At 51.3% G+C, this 18,642-nt stretch overlaps 1 non-coding gene across 1 annotated transcript; it reads right to left on the reverse strand.

Moving 5' to 3' along the window:
* Positions 1 to 2,180: 2,180 nt before the first annotated feature.
* LOC120865921 lies at positions 2,181 to 2,315 on the reverse strand. The gene has a single exon (XR_005721560.1). It is a non-coding gene; the product is annotated as a small nucleolar RNA SNORA70 (small nucleolar RNA).
* Positions 2,316 to 18,642: the final 16,327 nt, after the last annotated feature.

The raw sequence follows: 18,642 nt of genomic DNA on the forward strand, positions 1-18,642 counted from the left end.
CAGGGGACCAATCCAGACACTCACGACCCATTGGACCCCATAAGGCCTGTTCCAGAACAGGGAGCAGCTGAGTCCGTGTCAACGTCTCAGCAAATCCACTGGCTCCTGGTTGCCCCTGAGCCTCTTTCCAGGTGCTTATACAAACAATTTGTTTTAGCTGCCTTATCGCCAAGTATTTATGAGGTTCACCGCGGGAGTCCCTGGCGGCGTTGACCTCCCCACCTTCTGAGCGCCGTGTCTGCAGCATCGTGCACCCAGAGCCCAGCCTGGCTGCCCCAGCAGCCGGGCCTGTGATGAGCAGAGGCTGTGACCTCCTTTCAGCCCTTGCACAAAGAAGCAAACATCCAAAAGCAAATGTCTTCATTCGGGAGAAAACAAATTCTTCCTGCCACTATTTTCAACCCAAAGAAAGTGCCAAATGTTTTCAGATCGAGGGTCAGATGTGGATCACGGAACACACTCCCCTGGCCAACGGGAGCTTTGAGCCAACCGGAGCTTTGAGCCAACCTTCTGGGCCACAAGTACTACAAATCCCAACTCAGTCCCCGGGCACTCCAAGGTCACGTGAAGCTCTAGAGAAATGGCCATGAGAGCCACAAAGAGACCCCTGGGCCCACGTCAGCTACAGGCTGTTTATTCGGAGTCAGTCCACAAAGAACCGGATTGTCTGGACTCTCCTGGTTGGCTCACGGCTATGCCCTTACCTGGGGGTAGGGACGTGCGGGGGACCTGGGAGCCTGATTCTATTACCATCTGACTGATGAAACCCAGGTGCTCTGTTTATTTCGGAGTGCAAAAGCACACACCAAGAGCTTGAAACTTACATTACAGACAGGAAACGCACGCCAGGGTCTGAAACTTGAAGCTGGGCCTCTTCTCAAACAGAGGCTGTTTCTTCCTTGACGGATGCCCCTCCCTTTGGATGGAAAGAGTCCTTCTGCCCCCTCACCCTGGGCAGTTCAAGGCTCAGCTGGTTGTAAGTCACATATTTTAAACATACTTCATCTTCCTTTCTCCTCATATCTAAAAGCAAATGATCTAAACTTGCTGCCAGCCATGCTGCCTCCAAAGACACAGTCCTCATAAACTGGCCACGAGGGGACATCCCCCTGGTGGTCCAGTGGTTAAGACGTCGGCTTCCAATGCAGGGGGTGCAAGTTCGATCCCTGGTCAGGGAGCTAAGATTCCACGTGATCCCACACGCCTCCTGGCTAAAAATAAATAAATAAATAAAATAGAAGTAATATTGTAACAGATTCAGAAAAGACTTAAAAAAAAAAAAACCTGGCCATGAAAATCTCCCTAAAAATGGATTCTTAACACACAGAAAAATCAAGGATGGTATCCAGCCAGGGAGAAGTGCTGCAGAGACAGGCAGGGTTTGGAGGACAGTCATGGCCTTGTAAAATCTAATTACCTTCCTATGCTTTTCAAGCACAAGGATTGGAGGGAAATTTTTTTTAATTTATTTATTTTTGATTGAAAGATAATCGCTCTACAATATTGGTTTGATTTCTGGAGGGAGAATCTGTGGATGGCTTTCTGAGCCCGTCGCATTAAAGTGACCCCTTGCCTCCTTGTCCTGCACTTTCTGTCTCTCGCATCAGTAGCTCTGTGGGGATTTTAAAAAGATAAACAGAAAGGAAACATCTTTCTTCCTGGTCCTAATACGAGCCTCTTCAGTATTTTCATGTGGATGTGGGTCAGAAAGAAAATATAAAATCCTCTTTTCACCTTGGGAAGTCTTTTTTTTTTTCTTTCTTCAACAGGAAAGTAGGATTCATTGATGGGCGTGAGTAAGGAGGGGATAGCGCCAAGGCTCTCACGAGTCCAGGACTGGTCATTTGTCCAGGGGAGCGTCATTAGGGATGTATCTGACCCTACATCCATCTGGAATGAGCTGCTTTTCTGCCACCCTGTTTTCAAATTCATCCTCATTCAACCTTGTAAACCCCCACCTTTTGTAGATGTGGATCTTCTGGCAGCCAGGGAACTTGAACTTGGCCGTGCAGGGGGCCTCAGTCACATGTTCCTTGTTCTACAGCCTGGTGTGGATGGACTTTAGGACTTGGCCACTGTGGACCCTGGCCTCTGCCCTGGGGCTTTTCAGAGGCACCACACACACCTGAATGGAGCCTGGTCTGAGGACAGCATGCCAGTCATGGATGTCCACCGGGCAGGGCTGTCTCCAGGTCCCTTAGGGCCAGCCGTGCAGGCAACGGGCTGCACACACTGCCAAGGAGGCTACTCTTTGCAGCCATTGCACACTGGGCCCCCACGAGGAAAAGAGCACAGCAGGGCTTCATTGGCCGTAAACTCCTTGGACGGTCTTAATGCCACGTACACCTTCTGGCACAGACTGAGGTTCCTTCGCTTGGTACACAAGACAGTGCCCAGGATTAGCCACGGGTGCTGCTCGGAAACACGGAAGCCCGCAGCGCGGGGCCTCAGTCTCCTCTCCTGTAGAATGGGGCGAGGACAGGATGGCCTCTCAGGTCTCTTCCAGCCCAGGAGCTCTGGTTGCCATGTGTGCTCCTGGTCAAGGGGGCTGCCTGCCTGTCTCTGGAGCCTTTGCAAAGCTCTCTTTGATATACAAAGAATGCAAGTGATGCAGAAAAGACACAAAAGGAAACTGGTGGAGATCTCACGGTGATGGAGCCATTTCTCAGAATTCAATTGTAAGCCTTAAAGGTCTGTGTTAACAACCTGAACCAGGAGAAGTCGTTGGACTGAAGAGAAAAGCATCTGACCAGTGGGGCGATCAGAGGGACAGACCCAAGGGTGTATTTGGAGAATTTCCAGAGACAGCACTGCACAGGATTCCCATGGTGTTGCTGACACCATAATCAGCCATCTCCAGCTGGCTTCTAGTCCTGATGTCTAAAGGAAAATGCCAGTCCCTGGCAGAAAACAAAAGTCTTTTGGATATATCTGAATTACACGCCTCCTCCTGTGGCTCTGGGAAGGGTCCAGGGACTGACGGATGACCAGGACCCAGGGAGAGGGTGGGTTGGGGGCTCCTGAGGAAGGGGCCTCCTCTGGCTGGTGGGCAGCCAGGCTCTGGGAGGTGAAGCCCCTTCTTCTGTCCTCAGCTCAGGACTCCCTCATCGCAATTCACTGGCTGTGATTTTGAGTGCTGCCAGGTTTGGAGGGGATGGAATCAGGGAGGAGAGTTGAGCCAGAGAACAGTTCCACCTGAGGGCAAGCTCTCCTGCTCTCCAGCCTAGCAGTTAGTGAAAGCTGACCCTCCGATGGGGGTCCCAGGGGTCCTCTGAAGATTCCCCAAACTGGGGTCCTTCAAAGGGAACCACTCAAATGTGGACCCCACTCTCCACCCTCGGACTGCTCTGCTTTCAGCTGGGGCTCCCTTTTTCGGGCACCACGCAACATCAAAAGGTCGCCTTAGAGGCAACCTGGAACAGGTCCCCATGGCTCGCATGTGGACCACAGGAAAAAGATCCATCTTCAGAGCAGCTCCCCTCCACTCCTCTACCCTGCCTGTCCATCACAGTCAAGCAAGTCAAGTCAAGCTCGGTGCGTGGAATTCTGCACCTGCAGGGTATACGTATCAACTCCTAAAAGTTGTCTCTCCCTCTCCTCTGTGTCCTTCATCTCCAGCAAAGGAGGAATCACTATCAATGGTGCTGATAACCTGCCAGGTATAAATCCTGCCCAAGGCAGCCAAAATTCCCTTCCTGGTGACTGGTGCTAGCAATTCTTTTTTTTTTTTTTTCCTAGAAGGAAGTAATCACTGCCCCCAATAGCTGAAAATCTGGCTAGTTTTTAAGGAATTTAAACTTGGTTTGTTTCCCCTAATTCAAGACCTTGCCCAACACAGAAGTTTTACAGAAATAGAGGAAAGAAGTAAAGAAGGAGATTTGAAAGAGAGAGGAAGAGAGAAAGGAGGATGGGGGCTGGGGAAAGAAGAGGGGGCTCCAGAGAAGGGAAGGAGGTCCTCCAGCTCCTCCTGCAATTCCAACATGGTCCCCGCCGCATCCCACAATATGGAATCCTCAGGACCACTGACTCCTGGGGACCGGAGCTCAGCTGGCCTGGGGCTCCTTCCCTTCCATCCTCACCTCACCCCCATCTGCACCCACCTCATCTGCACCCTCAGCCTACTCAGGACCTTAACCTACGAACAGGGCCACAGAAGCTGTGGTTTCCCCTGGAGCGTCCTTCAAAGGCGTCCCAGGACAGTGTGTGAGGCCAGGAAGCACGACTGAAAGAGCTGGACCATCCAGCCTAGGGAGGAGGCATGAGACATAGTTGGCTCTTTTAGGGTGGTGGGTCACCTCCCCCTCCCCCACGATACCACCGGGTCCAGTTCCTCCCCCGACGCAGCCCTGCCCCTGGACTCACTGCCCCTCTGAGCGCCCCTGGGCGTGGTTTCCCCTCTCCAGCCCATCCACGATCAGCTGCAACATCTGGGCATCTTTTTTCTGGGTTAATCTTGTCTCCTCAGGTTGTGTAGACTCACTGGGGCCCAGTCTTTTTAGCCTCTGCTTTGATGAACACACACTCCCTGACCCTAACAACGCTACTGAACCCAGCATAGAGTGGGTACCTCAGTTATTTTCTGGAGCCCGGGAGCCCCAGCCCTGTGGCCCGCAGGTTGAGAACTGTGAGACCACAAGGTCAGGCCTGCCAAGTCACAGTGCCCACCAGAGCTGGGGCCCCGGGTGGGACCGTCCCGACCTGTCCCTCCCGAGTCCCCAGCTCGTTCCCCGTCTTGGCCATCAGGTGGCACCACGGTTCCACGGGTCACCAGGACTGCGGCGTCCGGGAGGGCGGCTTTCTTATCCCGCCACCCGCATGGACAGGTCCCCAGCCTGCATGGAGGGGAGTCTGGGGCTGTGACTTGAGCCCCGGGCAAGTGAAAATCAGCGCATGGAACTCCCCCTGCGGGCAGAGGTGGGGCTGTCCCATCTTTCCGGGGGCATGTTGGTTACCCCTCCTCGGAGGCTGTGCTCTGCGCCAAGCAGGTAAGCAGTTCAGCAGAGCCCACTAAGGCTCTAACCAGAGGGCTCAGGAAGGCAGACGCCTGCGCATACCACTGACGTTCACCTCCACTGGATGTGCCCGAGTCCCTACATTTTTTTCTTTTCATCCCCACCTGCCCCCACCCACTCCCCTTTCCCAATTCAGGCAGGAGAGTCGTTTGTATTCCCTACAAAGTTTTCAGAGGAAACCAAAGGGACAGGGTACCCAGAGGACCCCTCTGCCCCAGAAGCCACTTTTTTCTCAAGTCCTACCACCTTTTCCCCCTAAAGCCACTTTGACTCACAAGACTTTCCACTAAAATCTCAGCAAAGTGATCAGAAAAAAAAAAAAATTACTTATCCAGTACATTTGTTTTTGCCAATTAACCTTTCCTTAAAGGCACACAAATCGAATGATGTTGAATGATCTTGATTTCGCATCAGTGCCCAGGGCTATGACCACCGGCCGGCCCAGACTCTGGCTTGAGTAGCTGTCACCTCCAACCTCGCCCTTGGGTCTGTGTGTCCTTGTGTCCTGTGTCCACGGGCATAGCAACACAGACCACGGAGCCTAATGGTGAGAAAGAAGAACTAAGAAGAACGGCTCTAAATGATTTACCAACAATTTAAAAGATACATTTTAATAAATGCAAACTGCATACAGCAGTGGCATAATAATATGCAGGGCATACAAGGCTCACCTATAAGTTGAGCTTTATTTGGCATTCACATGATCCCCAAGGCAGCTTCTACATTTGAGAGTTCTCTCTTTCTCAGTCTCTCTCTCTGTTTTACACACACACACGCACACACACACACACCTGCCTTCTGTGTCAGATGTCAATTGGTCCCACTCCAGAAGCCCTTCCCTGATGCCCCCCAACCCACCAAACTGAGTGCATCACGCTCCGAGCATCTCAGACTTGCCCTGAACCAGGACGGTCCGTGGCCCCGTCCACATCGTGAGCTCTGTGGGAAAGGCGCTGGGTTCCGCTCCTCTCTGGCGCCGGCCTGTGATCTGTCACGGGCCGCATGAACACATGTGCGTGAGGCGTGCGCACACAGACTCACACCTTTTCATGGGAACTGGACTCCAGGGCATCTCCAGGGGCGACAGGGACCACATGCTCCCCTGCAAGACTCTGGGGTGCTTTTCCAAGTGCCAGGGTGTGGGGAAAGGAGTTTATGTGGCCAGGGGCAGACTGAGACCCATGCATTGGGCTCGGTGGGGACACAGACACACCGCTCTCGTCAAGTCAGCAGGAGTCTGACTCAAAACAGCCCTGGGGCCCTCTCTCCGCTCTAGCGCCCGGAAGTGCCCTCTCCCGACACCCCCTTCCTAGTGGCCTCCAGCCTGAGAACCCACTGCAAGGAAATTGCCAGCTTGTCAGGCCCGTCAGCCACAGCCCCTTCGCCTCCTTGTTATCCATTTATCCTAAGAGGGTGGCTGAAGTTCTCTGCATCCAGCCAGGGCAGGGCCTTCAAGCTCATCCCTCACTCTGGGGAATCTGAACCCCAAACCTGCTCCCTGGGGTGTTTCCTCTCACCAAAGTCTTGCATTTTCTAGGATGGCAAATAAATACGCAAAAATGCCTTAAACTGGGAGATTACAATCCTGTTCTTCCTAGTTTATTTCTGTTTGGCCAGAATGAGTAGAGGCTTTGCTCTCTGCTCTTCTTGGCTTAACAAGGTGACTGGGAGGCCAGGGCTGCTCTTTGGAGAAGGTCCAGCACCTTCAAGGGACCAAAAGGGCCTAAAATCATCTCCCCACCGCCTCATCCACGGCTCCCTCTAAGCTTCCTCGGTCTCTTTTTTCTTCCCAGCACTTACCCCCGCCTGAATTATATTATATATGTATCCATTTTCCTTCTCATGATCTGTCTTGTCCAAAAAGATGTCAGCTTCTTAAAGTCAAGAACTTTGTGTTATTTATCACTGTCGCTGCAGAGTGCACAAGAGCGCCCAGACGAGGGAGGGGTTTGATACGCATTTGCTGAATGAGTGAGTGAATGAATGCGTGAGTGAGTAAATTAATGAATGCATGAGAGTGATGAATAAATGCATGGGCGATCACTCCTGTCCCTCTGCGTCTCCAGCTCCATCTCCTGTGCTCTCTCCCTGGCCTCTCTACCTGGGCCATCCTGGCCTCCACTTCCTCTCCTCACGTGTCTGTCCCAGGATCCAGGACACCTGACATACACGTGCCCCTTCCAGACCTCAGGAGAGCCCTCCCCGCCTGCCCCGAGGGGCACCAGGCACCCACGCCTACCAGTGCCTTTTCTGCACAGCACGTGCCGTCCTGTGCAATGTTGTGCTTATTAGAGAGATTATTTACCCAGTGACTGTGGTCTCTGCCCAGTTACTCACCATGTATTCCCTGTTCTTAGGGGTACACAACAGGCTCTTAATAAATATTTACATCTGATATTTACGATAGTGATGATATTTGTTATACCTGTCTTATTTATGATGCTTTTATCGTGAATAGACATTTCCTTCCAACTCTTTGAGTTTAGGGGTAAAGGGTATGATTTGGAGGTGGTGGTTTAATCACTAAGTTGTGTCTTCCTGTTGCGACCCCATAGCCTGTAGCCCGCCAGGCTCCTCTTTCCATGGGACACTCCAGGCAAGACTACTGCAGTGGGTTGCCATTTCCTTCTCCAGGGGTATAATTTACAAAGATAGAAGTCACACCCCAGGTGACCAAGAAGTTTTAAAAACCTTTCTAGGCAGACTTTGCTAAATCTTCCTACTTTCCGAAGCCAAAGCACATAGGATTAAACTCATTATTTTTCTGCTCTTTGCTCACCATGATGTTGTAAGCTGGGTACCAGAAGAATGGAGGTGAGATCAGGAGTGGGAGGCAGGGGGGTGATGATGGGGAACAGGAGGGTTTGCCAGAGAATGAGGTCAAGGTAGTTAATTCTGCATCTTGGTCTTCCCTCACTGGGCACTACCTCCCCACCCCCGCACTGCTACATTAGAAAAGGACAAAAAACAAGCCCTTATCATGAAACACCTCGGCAGTGCAGACTGCGAAAATGTCTGCTTTTCCTTACCGCCACGAGATTAGCAAGACAACTTGGATCCGATTTCATGGCGCTGGGAACATTCAGATATTGGGGGAATCATGCCATGCAACCCTCTAACAGTACAGATAAGGGAACTGAGGTCCCCAAGATACTCCGGTTCACAGAACTCAGCCCTATCTCCTAGGCCACTCTCTCGGCAGCAAGCTTTTGTTTCCCTAAATTAGCTAAAATTTCCAACGTCATTGTTTGGATTAGAATATGGTCAGTAATGGAAGACACATGACTGCCGATGAGAACAATGTGTATATTAACTACCTGCGCATCCGGGCCACAGATAGCTTGTCTTCATCTGGGTTTCCCACAAGGCAGCCTATGACAAAGGTTTGAGTGCAAACAGTTGATTCTGGAAGGGATGTCAGGGAGTGGGGAGGAAGGGGATGGGGGGGGTGGTAGGGGATGGGGACGGACGTGGTGAGACAGCAGAGGCAGCCCATAAAGTTGGGCCGAGGTGCAATTTCCCATCTTGCTGGAGACAGCCCATGTTGGCTAGTCACCTCGATTCCATCCCTTCTCCACTGAGCGTGCCTGGGGGAACCTGATGGGTGAGTAGCACTTACAACCTACCCACCTGCAACCGCCTGTCTCTTTGGCCGTAGCCCCTGAGGCAGGGCTGGGGGGCCATGGAGACCGGCTGCAGGCAGCCTCCAAGCAGGTCAGGGGGCATCCACATACCGCCCCCCATGGTGTAGACATACGTGTGAGATGCTAAGCCATCTAAAGCATGACACTTCACCACGGATCCCTACAACCAGAGGGGCCTTGGAACTCATCCAATAGAGAACTCACCAAACATTTCTGTCAACGTCCAGGTAGTCAGCGTTTTGGGTTTGGGGGTGGCCTGGTCTCTATCTGGGACTACTCAGTTCTGTTCTATAGTCAGAAAGCTGCCATAGAGAATATGGGGAAATGGAGCATGGCTATATCCCAGTCAACCTTTATTTACAAAAAGCAGGGAATGGGTAGACCTGGCCCTAGACCATAACTTGCTAAGCACTGATCTGAGCAAAGCTTTTTATTCTAGCCTTGAGGACAGTAGACCCACCAAGCTGATCTTGGCTCGGGAGGCACAGTCAAGGACCTACTTCTTGAACCACACAGCAGGCTCTAGATTCCACACGTCCTCTAGATTCCGGATGGATTCAACGGTGGTTAGGAAGAAGGAGGGCAGTAAGACCGAAGCTGTGTAACCCATACCTGGACTTAAACCCATGATCTTCCAACTAAATCACAAACCTGGTTTCAGGACTTCAGAAAGCTCAAGTTCTTGATGTCTCATTGCAGAAAAAATTCAGTGAGAGACAAAAGGATGTGTAAGAAGTGAATGTATTTAGAGAGAAACGCACGTCACGGACAGAATATGGACCTTCTTGGAAGGCAAGAAGCCGCAGGATTTGGGGTCATCCGTTTTTATAGGGGTGGGTGATTTCATAGGCTAATGAGTGGGAGGAGTATTCCAGCTATTTTGGGGGATGGAGTGGAGATTTCCAGAAATTGGGCTGCTGCCCTCGTTTTGACCCTTGGAAATTTGCGCGGCGTCTGTGGATGTGTCATTTAACTTGCGAAGGTATTACACTGAGCCTGTACTGAGGTTCAAGGTCTAGTGGAAGTTAACTCGTCTGCTGCTTTAGACCTATTTGATTCTAATCAGTTTCTTCATATCATTGGGCTATGCCATTTTTTTTAAAGTTGTGCCATGCCCCCTTCCCTCCTATTTTCAGATCAGGACATTTGCTTTCCCATGTTCATCCCAAGAGGTCTCTGCAAACTGATCACTTCCCTCTAACAAAGGTCCAGCCTGGCTGGTCCTGGTACTGACCTGCCCTCACTCCCTCAAGCACAGAGGTGGATAAGACATCCCCGGATGCCAGCACTGGGGAATCCACACTTTGACGCCTCTCCTACCCTCTTCCCACACCTTGTAGAAGTTCCTGTATTAAATATTCATGAATATTATGAACTTACCCAACTTCAGTGTGCCACCTGTTTACCACTGGGCTCCTGGCTGCCAAGACATGATACGCATCGAGTGACTGTCCAAAGCTCTACATGCTGTGATACTCAAAGGGGAAGGAGGATCTTCTCCTGGTGGGTCCAGCAGGGCATGCTGACTCGGGCCTTGAGGATGGAGGGCAAAGGTGAAGCCATGTCTGGAGGCAGAAGGAGGATGGTGGTATATGTGTGGTGGTGATCAGCTTCAAAACCTTTGCCTCAACTGAGCAAGAGGAGGCAGCCCAGGCAATGCAGTGCAGATTTAGTGAAAAGGCCGGGAAAATGTGCCCTCCGAATGGGGAAAGGGCCTGCCAGCTGCAGACCAGAGGAGGAGATTAATCAGGATTGCCTGCCAGGGTGGCAGGAGGGCCAAGTGGACAGAGGAACCCCCGTGTGCACTGAGACCTTCAATCCTTCTAAAAGGTCACGGAGCAGTCCGCAAAGGCTAGTGATTCTTCCCAAGGAGGTGTGAGGTCAGAGTCAGGACCTGGCATCACAAAGTCCTGCCCTGCCTTTGGAGGCCAGACTCAAAGCCCGAGGCGAGGAGCCAGAGGCTGCAGAAAGCTGCAAGAAGCCACGGCCGCCAGGACTCAGAAAGAAGGTCCTTCTCTCCTGGCGGGTTGGTCACATGCATACAAGTCACCAAAATCGTGTCCCCGCTCCGTCCCCCAGTACAAACACAGAAGCCAGAAGGAAGGCACATACCGGCGTGCAAAAGCCAGGACACGCCATCTCCAAGTGGATTACACGGCCCATTTAACAGCCTTCAGCATGGATGCCTCAGACACTCTTAGAACCAGAACCCTATAAATTGGATGTAAAATTCAGGCAGGTTTCCTGTAGTCTATCAAGCTGCTGACTTCCTCAAAGTGGAAAACAGAATGTGTCAGAGCTGAAGAGGGAGGAGGTGGAGACTTCATGCAGTTAAGACTGGATTTAGAATTCAAGCTTGAGCAGGCGGCTCACTCAGCCCCTGGAGTAGGGGGGAGGGGGTAGGGTCAGGTGGTGGTGGGGGAAGAAAGAAGGTTCTGGTTCTTCTATTTGACCTTGGCCTCCAAGGCAGGAGATGTTGGCCCTGGTTATTTTTTTATGGAGTCACAACACACAAATTTATTTTCCTCCCTAAACTGACTACCTTTGACATAGCAGAACTTTTGTTTATTCTAATCTATACTTCTTCCAGGAAGGTCCTTAACCTGGGTGTTCCAGAAAGTCTTCTGTCTCTTCTTCCCATCAGCTTCATAGACTTTGGCTTTAGAATTTCAGCCATCCGGTTGACATGTGTAACTTGAGCACCTACTCTGTGCCCCAGAGTAGATTCTCTGGCCCCTCCCTGCTCATTCCTCGGGTTGTTTTTGTTCTTCTTCCCTGTTCCCCCTCTCCTCCTTGGTTAACTTCCTAAATAGCCTCCTCGGCCTGCAAAGATGCAACGAGTGTGTCATCCCTCTCTTTGTCAAATGAGGCAGTCGCCGTGGTGCAGAGATATTTTATTCTTACGGACCTGCCTCTGGGCTGCAATCTCGGGAGAAGAGAACCATTGCAGTTCGCAAGTTCAGGCTCAAATTCCACCCCTTCCTGCCAACCAGCCTGGTGACCTTGGACATGCTGATGGTGAACTGTCCCAAGCCTCAGTCTCCTAATCTGGAGGCTGAGGATAATGCCACTTCTCTCAAAAATACGTTGGGGAATTAAATGCAAAAATTTGCAGGTGATGTGGGAGCCATTCTCATACACACCCAGACCTCTTGTTGGCAGACGTGTGGATTTCCCACTAGAAGAAGGCGTAAAACTACAAAGAAGAAAGGACGGGGTGAGGAAAGCAAGAGAGAGGGACTCCCTGCTCTCCTAACACCATACACATCATGAGGAGAGGTCAACAGTAACCTCCTGCCCAGCACGCTGGTGTCTCATGGTGGGGGTCCCTTCTCCCTTCCTCTGGGCCAGTTTTCCTGCAGAGAGCCTTCCCACAGGTAGGCAGAGAACAGGGCTATTTCAGAGCCATGAAAAGATTGGGGCTTTATATTCAAATAATAGGTTAATGCCGCTTCTGGCTACTTGCTATGAACTTGTGGAAGGCAGTGTCTATTTTCCAGCCTGACTCTCTCCCTCTGGACTAAGAAAGAGTTCCCTTCTCAACCAGGACCTGGATATGGGAGCTTTGGTTTTTATGTGGGACCTGCCTGAGAAGGAAATTCTTGTCCAGCCAGAGAAGCTCAAAGCTCTTGAGAAGAAGCTGGGGGCTTGCGGAGGAACCTGGCTGATCAGAGTCACTTTAGATCTGGGCAGGTGGTGGGCAGGAGTCCCAAGGGGCAGGTGTGCAGAGCCCCTCAATGTCAGAGGAGAGAATTTGGTCCTTTCTGTGCCCCATGGGTGGACTCCACAGGGACCAGCTTGGACCTGGGCTTGTCCCCTGCAGGCTGGCTGGCAGACGGTTGTGCTTCACTTTCTCCTCGGATAGCCCTTTAAAATAAAAGACATCCATGATTTGAAACCCTTAAGAATCGCTGAGTGGCAGGTGCTGGGGGTTTGGCTGAAGCAGCTACTGTTGTGACCCACCCCGGGACCTGCCCTGGCACTGAAGCAAGGGGCAGGAGGGAACCGTCACCTGAAAAAAAAATGCACAACCTGAAAATGGAGAGCTGTGTTTTATTCAGTGAAATAAAGCACAAAGAGGTAAGGGAGGAGCCAGGATATATTGGAGATTTAGCAAAAAAATAAAATCAGGTAGTTGGACTATCAAAAGATTAAAGGAAATCAAGCATCTCAAGTAATAAATTTCACACTTTTCTCTGCATGGGAAAATGCAAACGTTTAAACTCATTGAAATGACCCCTTAGATGTAGACCTATCTTATTTTCCTGCATCCTAAATCCCCCCAGGGTGCAGGGCGGAGGGTCAGTGGGGGCAGCTGCAGTGGCTGACGGCTTGATGGCCGCAACATCCTTTGTTTGCTAACACGGCAGCTGACATTTTCTGTCCACCATCGCCCCCATGCTTGATCCTCACCAGTCAAATGCAGAACTAGGTCGTTTTTTTCTCAAAGTCTGGTTCTTGGATCATCCTTTTCAAATGACCAAAGTATGTTGTGACAGGGCAGACCCTGGGGTCCCCCAGGCTGATCAAACGATCCTTATCTTCGAACCCAAGACTGAAGAGTCACTAAATCTCTTCTTGATCGTTGGTCATATGACAGTGGGACCAAACAGGGAGAGCAGCCAACTCCACCCACTTTGCCGTCTCATCTTTGAAAGGATCAGGGCTTCAGCGTCAGAGTCTGATTAAAATACCACCCACAATATAAAATAAAATACCACCTGCATTTCCCTTCCTTAGCTGAAAGCTGTGGCCCATATTCAAGCCAAATCTCATGGAGATAAGCTGTTATCAGTCACTTAAACCTGAGTCAGGCCAGGCTTCAGATCCTTTTTGAAGATGGATAGAAACACGAATGTGCAGAAAAGTAGGGCCTGCGGGAGAGGGGAGGAGGTAGGACAGGGCAGGGGAAGGAAAGGGGAGGGCAGAGGAAGAAGGGCTTCCCTGGGGTGACCGTTGTCCCTTCACGAGTTCAGCCAGGGCTGATGCCAAGTAGGAAGCCAATCTTCAAAAGTCTGCATGTGCCTTCCAAGACAGGGGGCTGTTTCCAACTTTGCTGCAAGTTTGGAGTTTAGTACCCTCGGACTAAAGCCTTCAACTCTCCCTGCAACAGAACGTGTGTTGCAGACCAGTGCTTGCCAAAGGCCTTCCTGCTCAAAAATAATATTTGTGGAGGGCCGGAGCGTGTCTCAGAGAAGCTCTGAGCCGTCCGGAAGCTTCTCGCTCACAGGCTGGTCCTGTGTAACCAGCCGCACCCCATCCACGAGCCCTTCCATCCCTCACATTTTGGCACTTCTGGGGGACACACCGGCCCCTTCAGACACTCCAGCAGGAACCAGGAAATACTGGAGGGGGGTTTGGGGCAGTACTATGAATACCCCCTCTCAGAAATGACTGGAACAGGCACCAGAGCTGTCTTAGCCTGAATTTAGTGCTGTTTTCACTTCTGTTTGAAACGATCTGGACCTTCCTCTGCATTCCTGGGCCTCTTTAGCCTCGTTTTCCCAAAGATTCAATTCCTTTTTCTTCATTTATTGCATGCTGCTCTCAGAACTCCCCAAATTCCCAGGAAACCATGCCCGTTCAGTGTTTCTTGTGTGCCCCCCACTAATCTCCCCCAGAAGCCTCTCTCCTTCTGGTCTCTCCGAGGTGCCCTGGCCCCTCCAAGGGGCTCCTCCCAGCGATTCTGCCTCTGGCAGCAGGACCAGTGAGCAGCAGGACCATTCTGGAAGGTGCATGCTTCCGCTTCTCAGAATCAGGTAGGAAATGCTAGAAAAGATCGAAAGGGCGTGGGTCAGTCGGTCAGGTTCACTGAACTCGCTCCAGACCAGGAGATTCTGGGGAAGAACAGAGAACAGGAGACGTGATTTCTGTTCCCAAGAAGCTCAAAGTCGGAAGGTGCTGACCACCCTCTACTCCACAGCCCCTGCTGGGTGTTTCAGGCAGAAGAGCTCAGAGCCCAGACCAGGTGACTTCAGTACCGCTGTCCTTCTCGCCATTATAGAAAGGGAAACTCCCAGAGGTGATTCAGGCCCACAGCGGGACCAGGACAAGCCGTGACGCTAAGTCAGGGTCAGATGCCCCAAAGCCCAGGGCCCTTCCTGCCCAGTCGGCTTGACCCCCAGTGCCAAGGTGGGAGGTCTGGTGCTGAGCTCACAGGGACCGGCCCTGGCAAGCCAAGTGTGGACTTGAGGAAAAGCAGCTCTTTCTGGAAGGGAGCCTGGGGTCCACATAGGAGATGTACTGAAAGGGAGAAGGGTAAAGACTCTTCACTGCCATCTAAGGGGCTGCTGAAGGCGGGAGGAGCAGGGACAACAGAAGATGAGATGGTTGGATGGCATCACCGACTCAATGGACATGAGTTTGAGCAAGCTCCAGGAGTTGGTGATGGACAGGGAGGCCTGGCGTGCTGCAGGCCATGGGGTCTCAGAGAGTTGGACACGACTGAGCAACTGAACTGAACTGAACTGAAGGGGTTGTTAAACTAGTCAACATGATCAGGTGACTTTGTGCACGTTAATCGTCTTGCAGGCCTGATACTCTGATTTACAATAAGAAGTATATAGTCTTTGTTCTGGTTCTAGCAGGAGTTCCTAAAACCCTTGGAATTTCCTAGAGATGAAAGCCTTAAAAATGTCTTTTATTATGTTAAGGACATGACTTTGGGGATGCCCCCATAGGATGAGGACTGGTTGCCAGGGAAACCAATCACGTGACTGGAGGGTTGGACCTTTCAGTCCCACCCCGACCTCTAGGGAGGGGAGAGGGGCTGAAGCTTGAATTGATCGCCAATGGCCAATAATTGAATCAATGGTGCCTGTGTGATGAGGCCTCCATAAGAACCCCAAGGACTGAGTTGGAGAGTGGCCAGAATGGTGAACGCATCGTGATGGGGGGAGAGTGGTATCCAGAGAGGGAGTGGACATGCCCTTCACCACACCTGACCCTCAGCACCTCCTCCACCCAGCTGTTCCTGAGTTACATCCTTTTATAATAAACCAGTAATCTAGTAACTAGGGGCTTCCCAGGTCGCTCAGTGATAAAGAATTTGCCTGCCAAGCAGGAGACCTGGGTTCAGTCCCTGGGTTGGGCAGATCCCCTGGAGGAGGGCATGGCAACCCACTCCACTATTCTTGCCTGGAAAAACCCATGGACAGAGAAGCCTGGTGGGCTACAGTTCATGGGGTAGCCAAGGGCTGGACACGATATAGTCAGTAAACATTCTAAGGACTAAGTGTCTCTCTCAGTTCTGTGAGCTGCTCTGGTAAATGGATGTCACCAAGCAGGGGGTCCCGGGAGCCTCCGATCTATAACAGGTCAGTGAGAAGCACGGGGACAGTGAGGACTTACAGTTGGGTCTGAAGGGCGTGGGTGGGCTTAGCCCCCTAACCTGTGGGATCTGATGCTGTCTTGGAAGGGAGGGTCAGAAGCGAGCTGACTCATGGGACAAACAGATGTTGTTGGAGAATTGTTGCTGGTGAGGGGAGATCCCCTTACTCCCACCACTGGACTTGGTACCAAAAGTTTTTAAAGGCAAAATTCAAACAGCACTTTTGTGGGTAGATGGAAATAACTTTTCCAAGTGAGCCCACTGACCTCCTATCCTCACAGCCCCTAGGATGAAAGGAATGTAAAAGCAGCTCCTTGTCATGCTTTTCTTCCTGAGACCCAGGTCAGCTGTCCTTCCTGTAACAATGAGGGGGGCTCCACATTCAGCCCACACTGTCCACCAACCTGTCCACGCTCTGGGCACCACAGCTGCGAGCATCTCCTCCCAGGCCAGGCCCCTGCCAAGCACATGGCTCCACTCCTAGGAAGTGCCACGAACTGGCTTATCATCCAGCCATGATTGCCGAGGGCCTGCTCTCTGCCAGACACTGTTCCAGGCCCTGGGATACATCCACCGGCTGAACACCCTCTTCTCCTGCAGCCTTCAAGCTATAGGAGAGGGACAGGTATCTACAAGCAGCTGGCCAGGCAGGTCATCACAGGTGGGGAGCACTCTAGATGGAGAGCCACTGGAGGCCTTTTAAACTGGGGGTTGGGGCCTAAGGGACAGGGAGGTTTAAGCCTGCCCAGAAGCTGGAGGGTGAGAATGCCCAGTAGAAGGGGCAGCTGGTGAAACGCTCAAAGGCAATCAGTTTCTCAGTTTGAGGAACCAAACAGAGGCAGAGAAGTCTGAACATCAAGAACATGAGTGGGCCTGGTCTGGTCCTCAACCAGCAGGCACCAGGGCCCACATGCTTGGTTTTTGGCTGACATCTGCTCTGATTGGGCAATTGGCCTCTCCAACTGTGTCAGGTCGCTAGTCAGACATGAGCAGTCCGGCCCCGTCCTCCACCGGGACACTGGTGATCAGAGCAGATGCAGAGAACTTCCCTCTCCTGGTCAAGAATCACTGCTAAGTTTCTAGCCTTATCAGGATCAAGCAAGATAAAATCACCAGCACAGGCTAGTACAGACGCACCAAGACCTAAAAAGTGACTCAAAGTAACCCAGGGCTCATTATGCCATAATTAAAATAAATCAACATGGCGGGTTTTGCTCCTCGCTCACGCCATGGTGTGCAGGGCCTTATAGACCATCGCAAGGAGTTTGGATTTATTCTAAACAAGGAGGGGAAACCCATGAAAACTTCTAAGCACACGTTTGTACCTGAAAAGGTAGCCTGAGCTGCTGTTTGGGAAGTGGATAGAAGGCAGTGACTGCAGTAGCTCAGATGGAAGAAAATGCTGCAGTCATGGGAGTGGGTGTGTGGGGAACAGGTGTTAAATTTGGTCATTCTCAGTGATGAGGGGCTGTGGGGGCAAAGGGATGAGAAATTAAGGACTCCTACGGTTTTGGCCTCAGCAACCACGTGGACAGAAATTTCATTTGCAGAATATGGCAAGGGTAGGTCAATGAATGCTGCTGCTGCTGCTAAGTCATTTCAGTGGTGTCCAACTCTGTGCGACCCCATAGACAGCAGCCCACCAGGCTCCCCCATCCCTGGGATTCTCCAGGCAAGAACACTGGAGTGGGTTGCCATGTCCTTCTCCAATGCATGAAAGTGAAAAGTGAAAGTGAAGTCGCTCAGTCGTGCCTGACTAGTAGCGACCCCAGGGACTGCAACCTACCAGGCTTCTCCATCCATGGGATTTTCCAGGCAAAAGTACTGGAGTGGGGTGCCATTGCCTTAGTTTTCAATAAAAAGTGTCACTGATGGCCTCCCAAGAAACCATGGTTTCTGGAGCACAGCAAACAGCCTAGATTGTTACGTTAAGCAGATCAGAGTTGTCTAGGCCACAGCAGCAGGCTTTCATCACACCCACCCCAACTCCAGATTTGCACCAGCAGGGTCTAACCTCAAGGATTTTCTGTGGTGCACAGAAGACTTACCCCTAATGGAGACAGTGTGTCCTGACGGTGGTGGTCAGGAGTGGGAACTGCTCTCTGCTTCCAGCCTGAAGCAGTTACAAAGAGCAGGGCCTCCCAGGGCTTAGAAAGGAACATCTCAGATGAGGTCTCAAGGTTTGGCTCTGCCTCTCTCACTGTTTTTTCCCAAAAAGACTAGATGGATTTGGTTCAAGGTCAGTTTGTCCTTTTGCCCCTTCAGCTTATCAACCTTCTGTTTCTCCCCTCTGTCCCTCCTGTCTCTGTGACAGTAACAAGATCCTACTTTGAACTGTGCATTTGGACTCACACAGCTCTTCTGCATGTGTGATCTCATTTGATCTTCTCAACAAGCCTAGCGTTAGCATTCCCAGTTTACAGATAAAACCTGAAACTCACAGGCTATCACTCATGCAAGATCATAAAAAGAGAACTCATGGCTTTCCTCTAGCTATGCCCTTCCTCTGATTTTCTCCATGCCAATGATGGCGCACACCAGGTACGCAAGGATTCATGCCAGAAGCCTGGAAAACATTTTTGACGCTGCCTCTTTCCCAGCCTCTGTTTCATCAATGGCCAAATCCCATCATCCCTGTCTCCTAAACAACCCTCCT

This window comes from Oryx dammah, unplaced genomic scaffold, assembly GCF_014754425.2.
Source record: "Oryx dammah isolate SB20612 unplaced genomic scaffold, SCBI_Odam_1.1 HiC_scaffold_7, whole genome shotgun sequence".
NCBI classification, from domain to species: Eukaryota; Metazoa; Chordata; class Mammalia; order Artiodactyla; family Bovidae; genus Oryx; species Oryx dammah.